Genomic DNA, 25,714 nt, shown 5'->3' with positions numbered 1-25,714 from the left:
GAAAGTATAGTGGGATGATATAATGCTGGAAGATGCAGGAAGGATACTTTGATAGATTTACTGCATTATAGAAGTTTTACTGTGATTTAGAATTGTTCTATGCATACAAAATCACACTTTTACAAAAAGGAACATGTCCAGAATTTAAATAGGCACCATTGGTAAGAAGTACATTAATTCTTACAAACCATACCTACGGTCAATGTAATTATCTCAGTATTTTACCCTTTGATTACACTATCCCCATAGTGAAGGCCTGAGAGCAATCATCCAGCAGCAAGATACACAACAGGAGAGCACACTTTTAGCCAAACCCCTGCTCTCATAGAAAGCTGCTGATGACCCAGGGTCTATGAGAGATGACAGATCCTCAATTTTAAGAGGCTACGTCTGAAAGCCCACAACACAGTAAACCAGATGGAGCTCAATTAGCATATGTAGGAAGGATAGAATTACTGTGATCCCAGGGTTCTGGAAGTGTTTCAGACTTGATGCTTAGACTACAACAACATTATACCCTCCAGCTAGTTGTTTGTACTGCTGCTGGAGCTACAGAGAAAGCATGCAAAAACAAAAAGAAATGGGATTAAAGCAACAACACAGGGAAGGTACGTGCATGGGGGAGAGAGTGTCAGCTCTGGTACGTACCACTCTGCCAGAACACGTGTCAATAGCTAGCCAGAATTCAGCTAGCACAGAGACTAAACTATTGGCATTCTCTTTCAGCCCAGAGAAACTGAGGATGAAGGAGAGAAATAAAACTGTAGCGGAGGTCATAAATTCTTGCTAGAGTTAGCTATAGCAGTGTTGTTCTTCCATGAACAAGCTTTTATGCTTAAAGTTAGCATTTTTCCCTCTTCTTCCAGTCTCAACCCTGGTAGAATTCTCAATTCCATATCAGATTCTCTAGTCTATTATAGATGGTTGGCAGACTTTGGGTTGGAAGTATTAGTGCATATATATAGTGTCACCAAGCCCTCAACTCTGAATATCTTTAATCTCCTCTTCCTTTTGGAAGGAAAGAGAAATGATATGTCAGTCACATTCTTGTGACTGTCTCATCCAGCAGTGACACATTAGGGCCAAAATCTCTGTTCCACATATACAAATCCATCTGCTGAAGTCAGAGGAGTTACACTGGACATGCATCAGTCTAGAACAGAAATTGGACTTTGAGTGACAATAAACAAAGCCGGCAATATCTGAAGTAGTAGGCAAACTACTCTGAACTAAGTTATTTAATGTACAAAAATATAAATGCAAGCTTCTGTTAGTAGTTTGCTGATGACATGAAATACTTCAGGTTGCTTGTACTTTGAGGGCAAACATTCCTGAGGTTTAGTGGCATTAGTGCAGGAATATAAATTAGGGATGTCTGAATTTTAATCCCAGGTTTGGCAGGGACGTGGATGAGGCCACAGGGCAAGTCACCTAGACTTATTTGCACAAGTTTGCCCACTTGCAGACTGGGGAGATTATCAGCCTTACCAAGGTATATAAAGGTTAAAATAGTATAATGGTTTTCAACCTCAATATTTCTATGTTTTGATATAATGGAATTGGCATCCAAGTGTTCCTAGACAGTAATTTAGAGTCTTTTCTACATAATTTTAAAAAAATGTAGAATATTTGATTTACAACACCCAACATGGTCATTTTATTTTGCTTTGGACTTTTGCCCTGTGTTTTCATTCATTAATGTTCTTTGCCGCTGATTTTAAGGAAAGCTTAGTGTCTTACCTATACAGCAGACTTGGCACTTTCACCCCCTTGCGTCCACAATTGCAGCCAACTTTGGAACTCAACAGAGATGTTTAACTGTACAAAACAGGTTAGAACTTCAGTTCATAGCAATATAGTGTTCTAATCCTGTGTAATTTTATTCCAAGGTCAATAAATGCCCATTACTTATGCATGCAAGACCCCACCATTATTTTAAGCCTTAAAATGTTCTTTTGTGAAAACAAGTGGTAGAAGTTGCCCACAGCCTGCTACCAGCCCAAGTTTTCAAGCATATACACCAATTTTAAGCATTTCACTTTTGGGGTGCCCAGTCTGACACACCAAGTGGTGGATTTCAGAGCAGCTAAGAACCCATGCTCTCTCTGATTACAAAGAAAGCAGTTTCCTCCAGCCTTTTATCATATCAGAAAGGCTAGACAGATGAAATCCTAGAACCTTGTGATAGAGATTGGTGAGCTTATGTACCACATGAGTGATATGAAGAAGTGGGGATAACTCCACTGGTGAGTCCTGTAGTTCAGGGGTGGGGAATCTTTTGAGTTAGGGACCACTGACCCACAGGAAAATCAGTTGGGGGCCACTCACAAGAGAAGCAAAAAAACCCATAAAACACTCATTGATGTTGCCCCTGACTGAGAGGGACACCCCTCCACACAACTACTCCTCACATTTCCCTCATACACCAGAGCCTAGTAGGGCCCAGTCTAGTAGATTGTGTGCTCCAGCCCTGTGGTAAAGTGATGGGGAGGGGGCATGGTTGGAGTGCTAATGTAGGCTCCCCAGTGCTGGGGGCCTCTGAGTCTTAGGGGCTGGATCCAACCAAGCTGGGGGTTGCATCCCCAGGTTCCTCACCCCTGCTGTAGTTGATTCACTGAAATACCTTAGCTCAGTGATTTTAATTGGAATGGGGTAGGAGGTTAGAATGGTCAGAGAGCCTTCACATTAATATAACTTTGACCTTTCCATGCACAAAATCATCACAATAAACTGTTCTACACCATTCTCTCAAATAAAGACTATGTACGCAAGCAAATAGATATTAATTTAATTCCTTCGGGGATTGTTTACTTCAGTTCTTATTGAATCACAGGCCATCCTCCCAATTAATGTGAATTCACTGTGGTAGCTTAAATTCTGACTCAAGTGATAGTTTCTCCTGAACTTGACTGGATGAAGCCAGCAATATTTCGGCTGAACTTCAGTGCCAAGTAATTAATATAGCAAGTTTTGGTATCCCAGGCTAGCACTGAGCTGAACTGATAGTGGCTCAGCAAGGAAAGAGTCAGGATTGAGGTCCAATAGCTCAGACCTCTCCTGGACAGGGGCTGCTGCCACCCTGCACTGCTGCCTCTGATAGAGGCAGCTGGTCCACGAGGAGAGCTGGTTTCTAAACTGCACCCCTCGTGTACCAGCTTCCATCTGGTACCCTACGCTGCTGTTTCTGTTACAGAGTGCAGAGTGGCAGGGAGCGCCTCTGGAGTGGGGCCAGAGCACACTGGCTGCTGGCCCCACTCCCAGGTACTATGGAATAGTCAAGTAACCAATAAGAATTCATGAGGTTAATTGACTATTCAACTAACTGATATTTAACATCCCTAATTTGTTTTGAAATCAAAACCAAACATTTCTAATTTCAATTAGAAGAGAGTTTCCCGTGAATAGGTTTAGACAGATGCCAAATTAAAGTTTTAAAAAGCTGTAAGAAGGACTGACTAGTAACATAGTATCTCAAACATATACTTCATCTTAAACACTCACATTCCTGTATTTGGACTGTTGCCCACAAGGACCTTCATCATTCAGGGGACAGATCACTAGGTTCCCAATTCAGACACCCATATAATCCCTCTGACTAGGGATACACATGCTTGACACAAGGAACATGTTTAAGTGACTTAGTCTATCAGGGGTCCAGGAATTGTTCAGAGCCCTGGGTTTGTTCAAAAGCATGCAGCAGACTTGGGTAAAGCCAAGAACAAATCATCTCTCCCGATCTCCATGACTTTTCAAAGATAGGAGCCTTTGGCTATTATCTTTGAAAAGTCATGGAGATCAGGAGAGATCCTGGATGACTGGAAAGAGACAAATGCAGTGCCCATCTTTAAGAAAGGGGAGAAGGATGACCCAGGGAACTATAGGCCGGTTAGTCTTACCTCAGGCCCTGGAAAAATCATGGAGGGGATCCTTAAGGAATCCATTTTGAAGCACTTGGAAAAGGCGAAGGTGATCAAGAATAGTCAGCATGGATTCATAAAGGGCAAGTCGTGCCTGACCAATCTGATTAGCTTCTATGATGAGGTAACTGGCTCTGTGGATATGGGGAAGTCAGTGGATGTGATATACCTTGACTTTAGCAAGGCTTTTGATACGGTCTCCCACAATATTCTTGCCAGCAAGTTAAGGGAATGTGGATTGGATAAATGGACGGTAAGATGGATAGAAAGCTGGCTGGAAGGTCGGGCCCAATGGGTAGCTATTAACAGCTTGATGTCAGGATGGCGGTTGGTTTCTAGTGGAGTGCCCCAAGGTTCGGTTCTGGGACCAGTTTTGTTCAACATCTTTATTAATGACTTGGATGAGGGAATGGATTGCACCCTCAGTAAGTTTGTGGATGACACTAAGCTAGGGGGAGAGGTAGATACGCTGGAGGAGAGGGATAGAGTCCAGAGTGATTTAGACAAATTGGAGGATTGGGCCACAAGAAATCTGATGAGGTTCAACAAGGACAAGTGTAGAGTTCTACACTTGGGATGGAAGAATCCCAAGCATTGTTACAGGCTGGGGACCAACTGGCTAAGTAGCAGTTCTGTAGAAAAGGACCTGGGGATTACAATGGATGAGAAGCTGGGCATGAGTCAACAGTGTGCCCTTGTAGCCAAGAAGGCTAATGGCATAGTAGGGTGCATTAAAAGGAGCATTGCCAGTCGATCCAGAGATGTAATTATTTCTCTTTTCTCAGCTCTGGTGAGGCCATATCTGGAATATTATGTCCAGTTCTGGGCCCCCAATTACAGGAAGGATGTGGATGCATTGGAGAGAGTCCAGCGGAGAGCAACCAAAATGATTAGGTGGCTGGAGCATATGACCTACGAGGAGAGGCTGAGGGAGTTGGGTCTATTTAGTCTGAAGAAGAGAAGAGTGAGGGGGGATTTGATAGCAGCCTTCAACTTCCTGAAGGGAGGTTCCAAAGAGGCTGGAGAAAGGGTGTTCTCAGTAGTGATGGATGGCAGAATAAGGAACAATGGTCTCAAGTTGTGGTGGGAGAGGTCCAGATTGGATATTAGAAAAAAAACTATTTTACTAGGAGGGAGGTGAGGCACTGGAATGGGTTACCTAGGGAAGTAGTGGAGTCTCCATCCCTAGAGGTGTTTAAGTCTCAGTTTGACAAAGCCCTGGCTGGGTTGATTTAATTGGGATTGGTCCTGCCTTGGGCAGGGGGCTGGACTTGATGGCCTTCTAAGGTATCTTCCAGCTCTATGGTTCTATGATTCTAACCCCTTAGGCTCCAATTTCCCCACTTGTAAGTTGACTTTTATAAAGCATAAGTAGGTCTCAAAATGAGAGGTCCTAGAATCATTCTTAGCGTTGAAATTAGGGCCCTGCCAAGTTCAAAGCCCATTTTGGTCAATATCAGTCATAAGGTTTTGAAAATGTTAGTTTTCAGGCCTTAAATTTCATGGTGTTAGAAGCATGCAGGTTGCAATCCAAAAAGGGTGAATGAGGGGTTGCAAGATTGCCACTGCAACTTCTGTACTGCTGTTGACAGGGGCACTGCCTTCAGTGGTGGGTGGCCAGAGTGTAACTGTAGCTGCTGTTTGGGTGCCCACTGCTAGAGCTAGGGCTGTCAGGCAGGAGTGCATAAATTGAGTCAGAGGATGGAGGGGAGGGGCATGGCTGACCTTAGAAGAGAGCCCTGGTTGGTCACCCACCCATTTGGGGGCATTGTGGCCCCTACCCCACAGCTAGCTCAAGGCGCCTTTAACTCCTCATGGGAGGACTGGGGCACCCCAGTCAGGGGCTCCTACCTGATGCCGGACTCCAGATGCTAGGCCCAGCAGGGCTGCAGAGGATTAGGACTTCCATTTCCCTGCAGGAGCTACATCAGACCCACCTTCAGGAATCTCCCCCAGCTGGAGGAAGCTCTGTACTGCTCAGCTCTGAAGGCAGGGCCGAAGCAAGCATGTGCCTTCACTCCTGCCTGCCCAGAGAGTTGAGCTCCTGGCCAGAAGCCACAGAGCTTGCTGCAGCTGGGGTTCTCCTCCCAGAGATGGGTCTGACACAACACCAGGAGTAGCCTTTGTCTGGGAAGGGGAAGTCACATCACTCCCCAGCTCAGCTGCAACTAGCATCTGGAGCCCAGCATGTTGTAGGATTTCCGTTCCCTCACCCTTCCTCCCACACACACCTTCCTATGGCCAGCTTTACTGGGGAAGACCAGATTTAATGCTCCTGATGCATTTTTTTACTACCATGCATTTGGTAGGTACCCATTTAATAGAGCATGATAGACTGGTGCATTCATTTTTTTTTTATCAAGGGGGGAGTTCTGAAACATACTGGAGGACCATGTCATTCAGATGGATTTCCTTGTGAAGTACAGGCATCCAGGATCTCCTGTGGTTATTTTCAGTCAACTGAAATATATGCTCAACTCTGTACATGATCCTTGCACCAAAGAGCATCACTTTAAATTTACATGTGATGTGACATTAGCAAGGCTAGCAGGATTGTGAGCTGTATGAATGTTTTCATAAATGTGTAAATAAGGTGTTCTTTAAAAATACATAACTGATTAATTCACTTTGAGGGCATAGAGGGGGAAGCTCTTAAGAATGGATCCAAAAGAAGAGAGGATTCCAAGTAAGAGTATATTCTGTGTATAGGATGATCTGGGAAAACTGCAAACACTTGGGCTGTGTCTAGACTGCATCCCTTTCCCATAAAAGGGATGAAAATTAGACACATCACAATTGCAAATGAAGCAGGGATTTAAATCCCCCCTGCTTCATTTGCATAAACATGGCTGCTGCTTTTTTCCAGCTCGGAGCTTTGCTGGAAAAAAGCACCAGTCTAGACACGGATCTTTCGGAAAATAAAGCCTTTTCCGAAAGATCCTTTATTCCTTATTTTAAGAGGAATCAGGGATCTTTCAGAAAAGGCTTTATTTTCCGAAAGATCCGTGTCTAGACTGGCGCTTTTTTCCAGAAAAGCTCCGAGCCGGAAAAAAAGCGGCAGCCATGTTTATGCAAATGAAGCGGGGGGGATTTAAATCCCCACTTCATTTGCAATTGTGATGTGTCTAATTTGCATCCCTTTTACGGAAAAGGGATGCAGTCTAGACACAGCCTTGTAGAACTGGTAAATAGGATACCAAGGGATGGCATTATCAGCCAAATTTAAGTAAGGTTTGGACCAGTATAAGTGCATAACCAGGCACAAATATTGAATGCCTTGATTTCACTGAGCTGAGCCCTGTACATCTCTATTAGCATGCTTTCTTTTGCTCAGTGTACTGTTAAGTCTTGGATACAAAAATGAAGAGTTAATGTGCTTTATTCCCAAGATTGCATGGCTGGTGGGTGAACATTATCTCCCTGTACACTTATAAACAGAGGAAGAGATGTTAAGAGAGAAAAGCTCGTCTTGCAACTCCAAGGACACTCTGACTATTTAAAAAAGATAGTACAAGAGAATTGGTTTTAACATTTTAAATTGTTGTATTAATGTTGCTATTGCTCTGAAGAGCCTAATGAGCTCTCAGGTTTTTTTTTTAAACCTTCTTAAGCCAAACACACACAAAAATCAGCCCTGAAGACACTGGGTAAAAACCTTTTGCTTTCAGGTAGGTAGTGATGTAGCCGAGTGACACAATCTGAGTGTCATGCCTATCTGCATGTTTTTCTCCTTTCCCTTCATGTTTTCTCTGAAGACCCACAGGTGGTTAACCACATATTACATTAATAAAAAAAGTTTCAGGGGACCTAGTATTAATGTCTTCAGAATAGCCATTAATGTAGTTGGGTATTAATTGTGGCTGAGATGTTTGGATCTACATGTGTCAGATACACAAATATCATTGAAATTCTGTAGAAATTGGGTTCCTGACTCCAGAGTTCCTTAAAAATCAGGCTGTATGTACTACAGTAGTTAGTCCCTGATCAGATCCCCATTGTGCTAGATGTAGCATAAACAAGGCAACCTAAAAGGCAGGCAAAGGAAGTAGGAATGTGTATGAGAGAAATTAAGCTTACCCTAGCACTAATTCAGATATCTGTTATGATCCAAGAATTGCACTTAGGAGATCCAATGCCAAACCAGTACTTAACTGCAATACCAACCTTTTTGCTAAGGACCTGACAAAAAAAATTAATGGCGAGGATCCTGCAATCATTGTGACACAGTTTATGCTACCAAATGGCTTCAACATCAAGATCTTTGAAAAAAGAAGATCACCCAATTTTGGGAGGGGCCTTTGGAAAAAAAAAACCTCTCAAAGAAGAATTAAGCCTCCAACTCCTCTTTCAGTCTTTTGAAGATCTTCCCCTTCATGAATAAACATTGCTCCTCAACTTTCCCAATCACAAGCAAATAAAAGGATTCATCAACATTAGTTGCATAGCATAGGCTGTGACAACTAGTAGTGATTATGATCAGGTCAAAAAGGTTTCCCCCCCCTTGTACTCGTACTAAGGAATCTTCCCCTATGATTTCTCTACTAATCGAAAAACTTTTAAGAGAAAAGCTAACTACAGCAATTTCTTCCCCACCATTTTGTCCTAATGATTAGGCTGCTTGTCAAGAAGACCTGGGCCTGATCAAAAACTCTGAAGCCGAGTGTCCCTGAATTTTGTGACTGGGGAAAGAACTATCAATCTGATTCCAGATCCAAGTTTATAGTGGGATTCTGTTCCTACAATAGAATCAAATTCAATAGATTCAGACCCCTGTGGAGGGGGCTGAAATCCAGATCTGGAATTTAGCAGCTTGTGCCCATTTGCAGGTAGAGATCTTGAGTTATTCTACCAGAACTTATTAATGCTCATAGGCTATGTCTACACAGGCGCGATCTTGCGCCAGAGCTGTGCAAATGAGGCTAAGCGTGGAATATCGCCGAGCATCATTTGCATATCTAATGAGCCACCATTTTTGCAGAAGCGGCTCTTGCGCAAGGAGCTGTCTACACTATTCCTGAAAATAATCAGCGTAACGGCATTGCGCAAGAGGGTTTTTCTTGCGCAATAAGGGGCAGTGTAGACAGCTCCTTCTTGCGCAAGAGCTTCTTCTGCAAAAATGGTGGCTCGTTAGATATGCAAATGAGACTCCACGATATTCCACGCTTAGCCTCATTTGCATAGCTCTGGCACAAGATCATGCCAGTGTAGACATAGCCATATTGTTTTAATTCAGATCAGGTCTGGGGTTCTACTGTGCTAGATACTGTAAGCTGATGCATATACCCAGTATTTTGAAAGGGAAAATTTATGCTTCAAGCTCAATGTAAAAAAAGCAAAGGAAGACGTTGGCATGAATTCCATTTGTGAAATATGTTCATTTGACATTTTTTTTTTTTACAGAAGAGTGACTCTCATTATGAACAAGTTAGTCAGGTCCAGATACGTACAGCAGTTGATATTGAAGGTATGAAAAATACCTGGGATCTCCCAAAAGCTAAGAATGAGTGATGCGCTCTGTTACCACCTGCCTTAAATGCAATGCCCCTCAGCCCTGTTACCAGTAGCCAGCTTATAACCATAAAGGTGTCCTGCTGCTTTGAATCCCAATAGTCACAATATGTGGGTCACATTTTCTCCCTATAGTTGGGGATATATTTTGACAACTGAAATAGAAGGAAAGGATGCTGGACAGATTTTTATATCCTTTCCTCTGTCGTGGAAGAGGATCATTTAAAAAGCTCTTTTTTAAAAAAGTAGTTCGTAATATGGAAAAATTACAAGTTCAGTATTTGAAAAGCTATCTATCTATTCCATATAGCAAACCGTTGCTTCATCTGGCAAAGTTTGAAGTGGACATTTTATTAGCATCATTAATAGGGAATTAGTCTTGTTTGAATATTTGTTGTACATTACAAGGCTACAATAGTGTTATGGATCTTTGATTCATCACTGACGTCAGATCACTTGACTTAGGGACAAAGATTGGACAAGTTGTGCTGGCCTTTTGCCCATCCTGCAAGCTGAAACTACACATTTCAGGTAGTTTCGTTGATTCTTGCCAAGGGAATTGCCCCCTACCAGGTTACAGCTCTAAGCTTCAAATTCCACCTTCCCTCTAATTAGAAGGCTCAGAAAGTCTGGCAAATCCTTTGCCTGAACCCAGTTGCCACTAAACTCAGATCCCGCATAAGAGGGTTCAAGAGCTGCTTATGAATTGTCACCAGGAAGTATTGTGGTACAATTCTAGAGAAACAGAAGAAGAGGAAGGCAATGAGGAGTTAACTGAAGTTCCTGGCAGGGAAGGGAGACCTCCAAGGCTGTAATATAAGAATTCAAGAAGAAAGATAGGGGAAGACTTGAAAAATGCAGATTAAAAAAATATATATGTATCAGTGATCATTCCAATTGAATGGGGTAAGAAATCAGTAGTCATTTAAGAAATCAAAGCAAATGATTCACAAAAATGGGGGCTACTGGAATTTTTCCAGTCAAAGAGAGAAGATTTACACCTAGCATTGAGTTCTTAATTACTGTAGTTAACCATCAAGGACATTTAAATTAGAAAAATGAAGAGAGATAGGAAGAGCCATCTGCTCACTATAGCTTCCCTACACAGCAAGTGGAACACTCAAGGACTGAAGACCCAATATTTCACACATTCCTCAAGCATCTGAAACTGTCATTAGTGCATCAGACCTCTATGATTCGCCCACATAGCACTAAAGGTGTTCAGAATATTTACAGCTCATCATTGATTTTCTAATTTATCAGGTGCTCTGCATTTAGTACATCTCCTCTACTTTTACTGTCACTATTTTCAATTGCAATACCTAGAATCCTCTCTCTTCAAGGAGATATACCTCATTAAAAGAGGAAAAAAGTTTAAACTCTTTCCATATACATCTTTGAACAAAGAAAGTTTTACCTGGTGTGACTGAGTATGTTTGCTCTCAAGTGGATGGATAAAGAGTACAGTTTAATCACCAGTAAACTAGGCTCTTTAATTACAGCAGTAGCAAGTGCAAGAGGTCTGGGTCTCCTGAGCATACTACATCTCCACTCAGTTCACTTTTCACATTAGGACAGAAGAGGGTCTATCATGCAGGAAGCTATTAATACCTTGATTTTTAGTTACAGGGCTTTTACCAAAAAGTTACTATAGAATGAGTTGGAGCTGAACCAAAGCCAAGGGCCTCAACAGCTTAAAGTTCTAGCAAACCTTGGATTTTGATCTACCTTTTGCAGTTGGCCCCTATTTTATATAGGAAATATAGCAGCAACTGTATAGACACCTTTACTTTCATTTGTTCCCCACTGTCCTTTGGCCACTTATAGCCATAGGAGTATCCTAGTGCTTTAGGGAAACTACCTTACAGAATCCTACCCTGTGAAGTATAGTCTCTTACAGATCCTATAGAGATGTGCATCTATATATAAATATGAAAAGTCAAGTCATCAGCCCATCCAGACTCAGCTGGAAACCATCTCATATGAGGCATACTTCTACAGTTTCAGACTAACCTGTGCCTCAGTACACCTGATTCCACAATTCCAGGAGTAGAAGCAATAGCAATCACTGTTTCATCCCTTCGTTTTACTCAGCATTTGAGCAAGCTCTAGCTAACTACTAGAAAAGCCACTAATCTCAAGCATCACCTCTGAGAGCAAATTCCACCTACTTCCTTTGCTCTGTTTTTCCTCTCCTCCAACTAGCTACATCCTACTCATTAGGGAAACAAGCCCTGATCTCCCTCAGATGGACATTATTTGTGATGCGATCTGGCCCACCCTCCAGCTGTGAGAAGGCAGGCTAATTAGCCTCTCAGTCCCATATAAATCTTTTCCCAGGGTAGCTAATGCAAAGATCTCATCACAGGGCTTTAAAAATACTTTGTAGCCTAGTTACAGTGTAATAAGGAGAGTTAGGAAAGTAAGTGAGGAAAAAATATTATGTAAGAACTGTGAATTAGAAAATATTTAAAAACTGTTAGCAAGAATAACTTATTTCTGTTTCCTATCTTTTACTTTAGAAGATAGGACTATCCTGGCTGTTGTTCTGTCAGTTGACTGGGCTGAGTAATGATACAGCTGTTCTACTGCAAAGGAAGAGTTGACTAAGAGCTTGTTGATAGTGTGCACCAGCTGGAATATGAATTCTAGTACACATCAGCATGTTCTGCAATAATTTGCTCTACAAGGACCCTGCTGGCATACACTGAGAGTTCCCTAGGGTATGGCAACATAGTCCTTTTTGGAAAGGAACTATATTGAATCACAGGAGGAACTGTTAGTATGTGCCAGCAGGATCCCTGTGGTCCTGTTGGTGCATGACATATGGGTGCACATTAGAATTTATGCTCCAGTAGATGTGCAGTACTGCATGATTTAGGCAAACTCCCGGTAAAAATGGAAGCACTGCAGTCTTATTGAACGTGCACCCAGACAGAATGAAACAACAGCACTCCCAAGTATATGAACTTCTGTTCCTCATAATGGGGCCATTTAAAAAACTAATTTAGGAAGATTAAACAACATGCAAATTATGAAGAGGAGAGAGATTTAGTGTCACATGTAGGGACCTGAAAATCAGGATGTTTACATTCTATTCCTGGCTCTGCTGCTGTCTTGCTTTAAGAAATACCTTAAACTTGTATCCGTATCCCCATCTGTGAAACGTGTATATTATTTCTCCATAGATGGTTTCTGGTCTTAGCTTCCTAAAGAGGAGTGGTACTGAAAATAAACTTTCCCACCCACTCTGCAGAGATACTTTGATCATTAACAAGCAACTCCAAGTTTAAATTGCAACACCTATTTATTTGGGAAAATTGAGTTTGTGGGTTTTAGTTTTCATTCCATACAGAATTTAACAGTAAAGACCATAAAATTCATGAGTAACAAGAGTTCCAATGAATGTACAACTTTTTTTTTAAAGTTAATTCTTTTCAAAGTCTCTTTTTTGCAAGACAACCATGGAATGTCTTTTTGTGTGTGAAATATGGTTCTCTCAATAATTTTGTCTTCGGGTACTTTTTGATTTAATACTTTGAAAACAACTTGACCATTATCCATTGTTTCACATGATGATAAAGTCATACTGCATCCCTGAAACATGACAATACTTCTGCCTCTAGGATGTTTTGCTGAGAGCCTTTTTGAGTGTCTTATGGAGCTATGCTTTTCGCTGCTTCAGCCATTATTCTGACCCCAGGATTAAATTCAGTGACATTAGAGATGTACTTCAATGCTCACATCAATGTCCTCTGCAGTTGTTCACCTACCTAAGCTGTCACCCACTAAATCTTGAAGAAATTTAACCCTTTGCAGTCACTACTCTCCACTTAATTAGCAATCTCTCACTGCAGCCACTTCCCCTAGTTATGGGAACAATTACTGGTCGTAAAGAAAGGGATCAGATGACTAAACATGACTTTCTCTAACTTCCATATTGTAATGAGGTTGCTGCCACCCAACCATCCCCACATGTCCAGAAGGGTCTGCACAGTGTCCTACCCCTTTTTACCCCTTCTGGGCTCCTGAAATCAAACTCCATGCAGTCTTGCTCATCTATTCAGAGCCCTTCTTGGAGTCAACATTTTTATTAGCACAAAGTTCCAAACTTAAACACAGAAAAACAAACCCGGTCATATGTTGGAAACAGTCCCTCTTCCCCCAGATTATCCTGTTAAACAGTTGAAGAAGAGACAAGACCTGGTCTGCCTTCTCCCAAAGGAAAAACAAACACTGCAGCAAGATCTATTTTCCAACTCCCTGCTTAGGGTCTCCAGAAGTAGTCCCTGTTTCTCCCAGCAGCTTCCCTCTGTAGTTCCCCTTCAAACTCTGCTATCACAGAAACTCTTTTATAGTCCAGGCACAGCTTCACCCCCTTTAATAGGCTCAACAGCACACCTGCCTCAGCACAAGGGAAAGGGATCTATTTTAATCACATGGGGTCAGCCACCCTGTGACATATGTACACACGCACACTATAATGGAACACTAAATTGTATTCTGTTGTTCAGCCCGTAGGGGAAAGTAGTGAAATTTAAATGCACCTCTGCCATACCTGGCAGACCATTTAAAGATATTATGATAGACACATTTTGTGTGAATAAGATAGCCCTGTAATTAGTCCATGCATGACGTGGTGGCAATGGGATTAAGAACAGAAATAGAAGGAAAACAGCAACAGATGTTGCAGGAGCTCATCAATATACCACTATTCATTGCACGAAGCTTAGTCTACACTGTAGGGTTTTTGTGCAAGAAGCCTTTTTGCGGAACAGATCTTGCGCAAGAAGTTTTTGCGGAAAAGTGCGTCCAGACCTCAAAGCGCATGGCAAAAGTGACGCGCTTTTGCGCAAAAGAGAATACACATTGCATGGACACTTGCAAAAGAAAGCTCTGATGCCCATTTACAGAATGGCCATCAGAGCACCTGTGCTTTTGCCCATAGGGGTTTCTTGTGCAAAAACCCCTCCAGAGTGTCCACACCTGCCTTTTTGCACAAGAGCTGTAGCACAAAAAGGAGTTAGTTCTTGTGGGGAGAGGAATAACTATCAGCAAAAGCCCTCTGTTCTGCTGATTTACTTGTGCAAAAACACGCTTGAGGTGTGGACATTCCACCAGTTTTTGCGCAAAAACAGCTGTTTCGGAGCAAAGACCTTGTAGTGTAGACATAGCCTTAGAGAACTTTAGCATCACATTCATCTACCTGTGAGCTAAAAGATTATGTAAAGGCATACGTGTGGACACATTTAGACCACTATTAGAAAAGGGAAAACTCCAGCTACAAAAAGCAATTTTGACACATATAATTAAGTTACAGCTGGTCCCCGAGTTGCTAACGATTGACTTACGACCGTTTACATTTACGACCGAAGCTGTCATAAATGGTGGACCCCGAGTTATGAACACGGTCTGTGCTTATGAACAGCGTAGTCGCGTGTAACTCTATGGTGTCCGACTTACGAACAAACTGAGTTATGGACCAATTGCTTGGTTCGTAACCGGTTTGTAAGTCGGGGAGAGGCTGTACATTAGGGGCGGTATCTAAGGGAGGGATCTCAACTATCTAAAGGACACAAAGAAAGTGACAAGATAGTACTTAGAATTAAGAAAGTCAAAAGGACTCATGGTTAAAGATAATTTCATTGTAATTCAAAACTAGAAGAGGAGGAATCCTAAATCTCATCCATGAAGGGCATCAAAGATTAACTACTTGCCATGAATGGGCCAGGCCATCAGTGTGGTGGCTGGGCATAAATAAGGATATAAAGAATAAAATATGTGTATGAGAACACTGTGGAACTAACAAACCAATAAAACACAAAGAAACTTTAATAATGACACCTATGAGGCTGGCTACACTCTGTGTGTGGGGTGGGGGGAGGGGGTGGTTTCGGAAAAAGATAAGCAAATTTTTCCGCTTGTTTTTTCAGAAGAGGCTTTTCCGACATTTGGCCCATCTACATGGGGCCCATCTACCTTCTCTTTCAGAAGACCCCTTATCCCTTATAAAATGAGGAATACAGGGATGCCAAAAGAACATGCCCGATTTTTCAGAAACTGTTCCAAAAAAGTGGATGCATTCCCTGGAGATAGAGTTTTTCTGGGATACCTCCAGTATCCCAGAAAAATTCTGCAGTCTAGACATAGCCTGACAGACAGAACTTGGAAGAGATAAGATGTAAATTTATTCATATTCAAAGGACATCATTGCCTGATCATCATGGATTATTTTAACAGATATGGAGAAACAATATACTTGAAAGACATAACATGTCACAGTGTTATTGAGAAACTGAAGTATACTTGCCCTCATTCTAGTACTCCAATAATGAATGACAGACCACAATTCAATGCAGCAAAATTTTGTCAGCCCACATTAACCACAAGTGAACTGGAGAGGCTGAGAGAGCTGTACTGACAGCCAATAAAATCTTGCAGTGGAAAGATCCCTTCTTTGCTCTTTTGTTTTACAGACTGGCACCAATAGCAGCTATTGGATATAGTCCAGCACAGTTCCTGATGAGAAGACAAGTCAGAACTACTGTTCCAAATTAGGTTCTCTTCCAGTCTCCAAAGACATGAAGAGAATTTCCAGGTCAGATAAACAGGCTAGAAGAACTTATAAGCAGTTTTACAACAGATGTCACCCATAAAACTGATATGTCTAGAACCTGGTGACTATGTTCATGTCAAATTGAATGGAGAAAAGGGGGCAGAAATCTCCAATTGTTATAAACATGAAGAATTCAGCACCTAGATTATATCTTATTGAGAATAATAGTAGAGAGTTCAGTAGAAACTGTCGACACTTAGGCCGTGTCCAGACTCAGGGGTTTTTTCGGGAAAAGTAGCCTTTTCCCAAAAAAACTTCCCCTGCATCCAGACTCAAGCCGCGTTCCTTCAAAATTATTTCGAAAGAACGCGGCTTTTCTTTCGATGGCGGTAAACCTCAATTTACGAGGAAGAACGCCTTCTTTCGAAAGTTCCTCTTTCGAAAGAAGGCGTTCTTCAATGTAAAGAGGCCGTCTTCGAAAGAGAGCATCCAGACTCGCTGGGTGCTCTCTTTCGAAAAAGCGGATTTCTCTTTCGAAAGATCCGCCTGCAGTCTAGACGCGATCTTTCGAAAGAGGCTCTTTCGAAAGATGCTTTCAAAAGAGCCTCTTTCGAAAGAAGCCTGCAGTCTAGACATAGCCCTTGAGTACATCTAACTACATCCCTCTTTTGAAAAAGGGTTGTAAATTAGGCAGATTGAAAGTGCAAATGAAGCGGGGATTTAAATATCCCATGCTTCATTTGCATAATTGTGTCACAGCGTTCTTTCGAAAAAGGGTATTTCAAAAGTAAAACCGCTGTCTACACTCCGTTCTTTTGGAAAAAGAAAAACCCAAACCTTTTTTTAAATATCCTGTACTCTTTTTCGAAAGAGTGCTGTTTTTTTTAAAAACAAACAAACAAACAAAAAAAACAGTCTAGACAGTGGTTTCTCTTTTGAAATACCCTTTTTTGAAAGAACGCTGTGACACGATTATGCAAATGAAGCACGGGATATTTAAATCCCCGCTTCATTTGCACTTTCGATCTGCCTAATTTACATCCCTCTTTTGAAAGAGGGATGTAGTTTAGTCATACCCTTATAGTTTGTTTGTCAGCCCTGGTCTACTCTATGGAGTTATTTCAAAATAACCCCCTTTAGTGAGAAATAATAAGCAGAGCATGCACACTACCAAGCCTGTTGTTTTGAAATAAGGGTCTAGTTATTTTGAAATCTATACTGCTTTCTTCGGGGAATAAGCTTATTTCGAAATAGTTACTTTAGGAACTATTATTTTCAAAATAATTTCCTAGTGTAGACATGCCCTCAAAGTTAATCAACAGAGTAAACTCAGCAGAACAAAAAACAATGACTCAGGAATTCTATAGTCAGTTATTGGAGCTAAGAGATACCCAGATAATCAAGTTTTGTTCAGGTCATGTAATTAGACAACCAGTGATTTAAAGACACTTAACAGACTCATTCATATCGATCTTAAAAAATAGCATAATAGTGAATATTTTGTAAATGGTGGGAATGCAGAATATAGAAGGGGAGAGGTAATCAAATATTAAACTGTACTATGCTATTCATCCACTACGAGGAACTGTATGTAAAATACCTTATTTATGTCAGCCATACCTGGCAGACCATTAAAGGATCTTATAATGGTCACACCTAATGTGAATAAACTCTATAGCCAGTCCATATCTGGTGTAGAAGTACATGACACACACTTAACATTACAGTGCATTCTTCAACAATTTATATTTATTTTGTATATATTTTTAATGTTATTTATCTTATTTTTTATAATATACCAACAAGAATACCAATTACTGAAAATTAGAAAAGCAACTACCAGTTGAATAAATTAGAAAACCAGTTACCATTTAGAATATCAGTTACAATACCAAAGGAATTACTAATTGCAATACCAATCACAGATTAGTGTATATTTTATAGTATATTATTTTAAAATTATTATTAAAACATAATATCATATAAAATTTAAAAATATGTAACATTTAAGAAGGTCAAAATTGAAATGCTTCGATTTTTATCAGAACAAAATATTTCAACTGAGTTGAAATAATATTTTGAGGGGAATATTGACGTTTGGAACAAAATGTTCAAATTTTCCATGTGATGAAATGAAATGAAAATTCATAGTTTTGACCACCTTTACTTATTCTTTGTTGTTGTTGTTGTTGTTGTTGTTGTTGTTGTTACCTCAATTGACCTGGCATAGGAACATTCACAAAGTGTGAACTTTATTTTTGTGTACGAGTACATTTAATTTCAGCCCACTTCTAACTTTATTTATGAAGATTAAGTAAACTATGCTTAAACTGATGAAGAGTTGGATTAGCCCATACAGTTATAGCCCATATAGTTATGGAGACTTTCAGCATGAGAGAGAGTGAATTTTCATAAAGGTTGCACTTGAAATTTGTTCCAGCAAGAGGGAGGAATGACCGCTACTTTAATTCCACAGTTCTACACTTTGAGTATGCTCTTTCAAACAGTAATGCATCACCTTATAGTAATTCAGTCTAGACGGCTTTTCCTCAATTTGCTTATAACTTGTAAAAAATCACGTGGGACACTGTCAAAATCCTTATTAAAATGAGGATGAATCACGACTACAGTTCTTATCCTCCTGATCCTCTAGGCCAGTAACCCTGTTAAAAAAAAAAAAAGGAAGTAAAATAGATTGGTTTGACGTGATTCATTTTTTACTATCAAATTGTTGACTAATATTTATTACCTCAGTAATAATCATTCTCCTATCCAAATATCTAAGCAAACTGTTAAGGATGTGAATGTGGACCAGTTTAACCATGTTTAAAACTGGTTCAACAACAGTTTCATTCCTCTCCCCCACACTTGCAAAGGGGGCAGAGGCGGAGAATTTTTTTGGGAAGCCAAAGTGAGAAGCCACCGACTGAGAAGGAGAAAGACACTCCCCACATTCCCCTTGCACACCAGAGCCTAAGAGTGTCTAGGCTAGTAGATTTTGTGCACTCCAGCCCTTTCGGTGGGTGGCAGTGGGGCTGGAGCACTAGCCCCGGCTCCCTAATGCTGAGCCATGGGGACCAGATTTAGGCAAGCCAGGGACCACATCTGGCCTTCAGGCCTGAGGTTCCCAACCCCTGTCTTAAATGCATCAAGACTCACCTGTCAACGTTTAGTACAACATGGATGGTGTGAAAGTAGAAAGAATTATATTGTAAGAAAAAGATGAATTATATTGTAATATTTTAATAGGTTGAAGGAATACTGTTTGTCTCTGAACAGAAAAAGAGATGATTATGTTTGTAGGTATGCAAATCAGAATGAAGCCAGGTGTGCCTGGGATAACCGGAAAAGGAACATTAGGTGTTAGGCAGAAAGCAATTGAGGTAACCAGAGAGATATGGACAGGAGATTGCTGTGTGCTTGATGTGGAAATGAAGATACTTGACTAGTCTCATACTAATCATGTGAAGTTTTGCCACCTTTTAATCTTGTTAAGTTGGCTTTCTTTTGACTGTATAAATCAAAGGGGTTTTAGCCTTGTATGGTACTCACATTTTCTGGGTGTATTAGCAGAGCGGCTTTGCTAATAAACAGAGCGGTCTGACAAATCTGTGAGTCCTGTGTGTCTGACTTTGACAATGGGGTCCCTCTAAATTGGATACTTTTCTGTTATTTTCTAGTCAATATCTAAACTTTATCTACCACTTTGGATACCAGGATTTAAAACAGGAATTGAGAAGAAGACATATTTGATATATCTGCGTCACATAACTAATACCATGTTCTATGATGTTTATCTAGCATTTATGGTGTCCTCATTTTATTACTCCAATTTTTGCTACTTCTGTTTCCCTTTAAGAATAACTGAATCATTTCATTCATCAAATACTGTACTGTCCCATTTTGTTATGGATGAATTTAAGTATAACCACACTAATCATCTCTGAGATGTATAAAGCACAGCCTGTTGATAATGTTAATTGGAGCAATTAAAGTTTAATGGACACATTCAACAGCTGGCAGTGTTTAGTTTAGCTGCTGTATTTAGGTGAGGTTTATAAGGAAGCTTGTTCCCAAATAATTTAGAAATCAAAGTTCATTTTTTCCACACATCAGAATGGTTTGTGTTTTTCTAAGAAGTTTGTAATTGAATTCTGGAAAGATCCTGGAAGTTCATTTGAGCATAAAGGATTTCAGAGGTGTTCAACTCCAGTTTCTACTTTTCAGAGAGTGAATTCAAGGTCAGAGAACATGGGACACATGAAAGTCTAAAAATACAAAATTTTTATTGTATCTGACAGTAAGGTATCACATTTTAAATTTGAATGTGCAATTTGAATGATGGCTCTAAGAAAATTCCACATCTAATAATTCATTGACATGTTGCAATTTCCTAGTAATTCTGTATTGTTAATTTATTTTAATCAATGGTATTACTATGTGGGTGCATCTGTAAAGAGCAAAACCAATTATATTAAAGATATGACAGCGGCGAGGAGTCCTGTGGCACCTTATGGACTAACTGAAGTGTTGGAGCATAAGCTTTTGTGGGCAAAGACCCACTTCATCAGATGCATGTAGTGGAAATTTCCGAAGGCAGGTATAAATATGCAGGCCAGAATCAGGATGGAGATGACGAGGTAGATCCCATCAGGGAGGATGAGGCCCACTTCTAGTAGCTGATCTGGAGGTGTAAATTCCAAGAGAGGAGAAGCTGCTTTTGTAGTTAGCAAGCCATTCACAGTCTTTGTTTAATCCAGAGCTGATTGTGTCAACCTTGAAGATGAACTGCAGCTCAGCAGTTTCTCTTTGAAATCTGGTCCTGAAGTTTTTTTGCTGAAGGATGGCTACCTTTAGATCTGCAATTGTGTGTCCAGGGAGATTGAAGTGTTCCCCTACAGGTTTTTGTATGTTGCCATTCCTAATATCTGATTTGTGTCCCTTGATTCTTTTACGTAGGGACTGTCCAGTTTGGCAGATGTATATAGCAGTGGGGCATTGTTGGCACATGATGGCATATATTACATTAGTAGATGTGCAGGAGAATGAACCAGTGACAGTTCATGATATGACAGGTGGCTCTATGGGTCTGATTAATTTCAAACTTTTAAATTCTTTTGGCACCTCACTACTAATAAAATACATACACATTATATATATCAGATTCAGCTAAATAAAATAACTTAGGATGTTCCCATTCATCAAGGCATTGAACAAAGAGATAAGTTTACTTAGGTTATGATGGATTGTTGGATGGAATATGTTCCAGTGGTGTAGGCCCTCCACTGAGAATGCAGTCACTGGTTTGGGAATCCTATAGCAATGAACTGGCCAAACTATACTACAAACTGTCACCAAGGATGACAAATCAAATCTTCCATACTTAAGATGACTGGAGCAAAAAGGAGCTCTCAGAACAGTGGGTCTCCAATTATTTATTATTTTATAGATCACAGCCAACCCTGTAATTACATCAAGAAGCAAAATATAGCTACTGCCAGGCACAAAGAACAAGTTTTCTGTCCTGACAGCAGTTCACTTTACGGGAAATGACCTTTTACATTCTATTAGCAACCTTAGTTTCCCTATGTTTTTCCGAGCATAGCATATTGCAGTATGCTAGTATTGGTAATTGTATACGATGCCGTTTATATTAAGAATCAAAATGGAATGCTTTTCACTTAGCCAATGAAACACCTGTATTCTCTACACCAGTGCTGTGACTACAATTGTGTGAAGCTGTTGCACCAAGTCTGATTTCATGTGCTGTTAGTGTCTAGAATCCAAAAAACTCCTAGAATACATTTGTCAAATACATACCAACACTCTTCACGTTTCTACTGTATCTTATTGATCCAGAAACTTACAAATTCACCTGTGCTGCAAGGTGAATCCCACAGAAAAAGATACATTTTCTTCCTGCTAAATATGCAGAATGTTAAAGTCGAGGTATTGTACTTTTCCTACTATACCCTTCGCTTCTGTTCCTTCGGCATATAGATTACATCCCTTTTGCATATCAAATGAATACCAAATTGTTCTAAAGTACAACAATTTACCATTTATATCCATTTTTGGAACAGTTTTCACCTGACATGCAATTTTCACCACTTTCCTGTTGAGCAGCGTTAAATTAGCCTTTGTTTTAAAATTATTTTTATGCTAATTGAATGATTTTTCTTCTTCCTAACTCTAACAGCTGAGTTTATTGGTGTTTCAGATCCAAAACATTTAGATTAATATAAAAACATAAATATAAAATTGTGCTCATAATAGTCAACGTGCTTGCAGCATAAAGCCATAACTAGTAAAAGAGTATTCCAGTTTTTCAGGTACTAAATTAGGTATTTTGGCAAATTCTGCTCACCCACCTTCATGAGGACATAGGATCCTAACTGAATGGTTATTCCATTGAGGGAGGAGGGGGAAGGATACAGAGGCTCAAAGTAATAAGCATATATGCCCGGCAGCTGTATTCAGTGCTGTGCCCCTGTATTCAAATGCATAGGAACCATCTGGAAGCAGGGAATGCTCAGAGATGTAGATGTGCCCCATAATGCAGAACCAGCCATTGTTGTGTTCAGAAAAGCTTCAGAGCTATCTGAGAGGGGGAGAGAGATTCCTTGCCCCAGCCTTCTGTGGTAATTGCCAACATGCAGTCGAATTACATAGGGGCTGCATGTGGGGACAGATTCTTTAGACCATAAAAGCTGAGTTGCCTTTAGGTGTTAGGCTCTTCAGTAACTACACACTTCCAAGTTTCTTCCTCTGAGGCAAATAACACTGACCATTGATGGGTACAGGACATTGGGACTAACAGGATCCCTGGGATAGCCAGCATAACAACTGCTGGTTCTTCCTAGCCATGCTAGCTTCAGACAGCACAAAAAACATGAAAGACTTTTCTCCCAGAAGTCTTTTCATAGCTCATTTCCTCCCTCCTACAAGATGCTAGGGCTGGAAACATCCAATGATAGGACCTTACTGAGTTATAACAAAATTGTACAGATTGGACAGCTTATTTCAATACATTTATAAGCTTGCTGACAACATCTCTAGCAATGATGTGTAAGGGGGGAAGCTGCATCTGATATAAAATTACTTATTTGGAATGAAAAATGGTGACAATGCTGAAGCTGTTTCTGAGAAGTGGACAGCTTGAGGATCTACATAAAAGACACCAATTCATTTCACGTGGGGTAGATTAGCAACAATTTTCAGTCACCGAGCTAAGAGATGAAAGAGCCTGGTATAACCCATTAGCAATCTCCTAAACCTCCAGTTTCACAAGTGAAAAATATATCCACCATTGGCACCTTTGTTGGCAGGCAAGAAACCCAGAATGAAATGGGTCTCGAGAGTAAACTGATTTCTCTTCACATTATTCCATCAATAGGGTTCCATCTTTTCAATTAAGGATCAAAACACATTAGCAGGGTGTGGAGGTCAAGGAAGCTTGCACTGCTGTAGCCCATGTTGTGCCTCTTCTGCAGAAAGAAAGATACACTTTCCTGGACTGTCTATACCACACCCTTTCCAGGCAATAAAGCCATTAACAATAAAGTTTAGGTAGAGATACAGAGCTCATTAATGAGTAACAGATTCAGATTTATGAGTGTGTTCAGCACAAAACTTCAATTTCCTTCCAACTTCCTGCCTCACACAGTATATTGATAAGAGAGAACAATTTTTATATACATCTCTGAACATATAATACTAAATCACTGGTATGATTTTGTAGTGAACCAAACAGTGTCTCATCTCAGTCACATCTAAGTTCAGATTTCTTTTAACCAAGGGCAAAAATCAAAGACATCTGAACAATTACTACAACCTATTTTTCTTTTATTTTTTTACAGTCATTAAATATTCATTCCTGTAGGCATTTCACCTTGTTCCCCCTCTGTGCAATTGGGTGTATTTGTCTCCTTGCCAGTAGACGTTATTACAGAAACTATTGAGTCCAAAAGCTTTTTCTTTAATTCTTGGCTGCAAGTAACACTCAGCAAGGAGAACAGAAGCACAAGTCCTGTGACTGGAATTCTATGCAGCTAGTCTATGGCCTCATTTGTTAGCAAGGGCCTCTCATTCAGTAGGGAAGCTATTTCGTCAGTGTGAAAGATGAGGGCACTTCAATGTTCACAAGATGATCATATAGAATTATTATAATGCAGACAATCTATGTTAAAATTTTACAAAAAACCCATGTACCAGACTCCAAGCTTCACAAAGCCTTATGTTTAATTAAGGTTGCACTATATCTTTCCAAGGTGGAAATATTTTTTTATTATAAAGTAGATACAATAAACTTGCAATAGGAATACCTATGCCTAAGAAGCATTTATTATATACAGGCTAGATTATGTCCCTTGTAATATGAAAAGGCATAACAGAGAGTAAGATTTCCCCACCATCATACAGTGTATGTTAGCCATGCCCAAAGCACTGCTTTGGTTCCATCCTCACTACATGTCAGATGGTGACAATGTAGGAGATATACTACACCTTGTAAAGGGATGATGCAAGTTAATGCCCCTGAATATCACCAAAGAACTATATAGGAATAGGCTTGCCAGATGCTTTCACCAAAAACCCCGAACATGGCAAAAAAGCAAAAAAGCTCAAAGTTGGTTGAGCAAAAATACTCCAAAAAAACCCAAGAAGACAAAAGTTGTTGAGAAAAAAACCCAAAACAAAGCAAAAAAAAAAAAAGGGCTCTGTGTCTTTAAGAATCCCCACACTCCTTGCTTCCCCATGCTAGATGCAGCAGGGGAAGATTATCCTTGACGGCCTTCCATCCAAGAGAAAAAGAAAATACTGGACATTTTACATGCTCAGTATTTTCTGGGTTTTTTTTACCAGACGGGCCAGAAAAAATGGACTGTTTGGGCAAAAACCGGACACCTGACAACCCTATATAGGAATTGTGCCTCTTATTTTATGGCACTATATCACAAGAGCTAAAGCAATTAGAAGGCTGTGTGGTATTCAGTTGTTTTTCAACATTTGTTTTCCTGACAAAGGAAGTGTGGTAGGTGTTCATCTTCTACACTGCCAAGAGTAAAGCTACTGTTAACAGATTCTATACAGATAAGTCTCTACCTAGCCTAAATCTGCTGTTGTTATCTCCACCATGTTATTGAGGGAAGGAGCAGCTGTACTGTCTCAAGCCAGCAGCAATTTTTTGCACTTTAGCTGCAGCTCTGCATACCTTCGACCTTCTGAGATAATTGTTCCCAGGCTTGCATACGAATGGCTTTGGTTCAAAGCTGATTTATCTGGCAACATACTGACTTTTATGGTTATTATGATCATATACTCAAACACAAACACACATGCGGCGCTATACATGTATTCACACCACTGTCTATCTTCAACTCTCCTGCCATGTGTTGTCAGAAGCAAAAATGGCCAGGTTCAAGGATATAAGAAGTTCCCTCTGAAAACATAACAAACAGCTTAAACCTCCACCCAGAAACCTGGGAAAACTAAATACCTCCCTGGGTGTCTTTCAAGGCAATATTTCTCCCTTACATGCACTGAGTCTGTTATATAAAACTAATAAAACTTTTCTGAGGGAAAAGGACACAGAATAAGCTTTATAAAGCCAGTAATATACAAATATGTTGGATTTATGGTATCTCTTAAGTAAGACTTGTATCCTCCAGGATGTATTGGAAATTGTCTTAAATTCAGTTGAATAAGGCAATGCATTCCTGCAATGACCATTTCC

This window comes from Pelodiscus sinensis, chromosome 3 (genome assembly GCF_049634645.1).
Source record: "Pelodiscus sinensis isolate JC-2024 chromosome 3, ASM4963464v1, whole genome shotgun sequence".
NCBI classification, from domain to species: Eukaryota; Metazoa; Chordata; order Testudines; family Trionychidae; genus Pelodiscus; species Pelodiscus sinensis.
Note: the sequence above shows the minus strand (reverse complement) of the source record.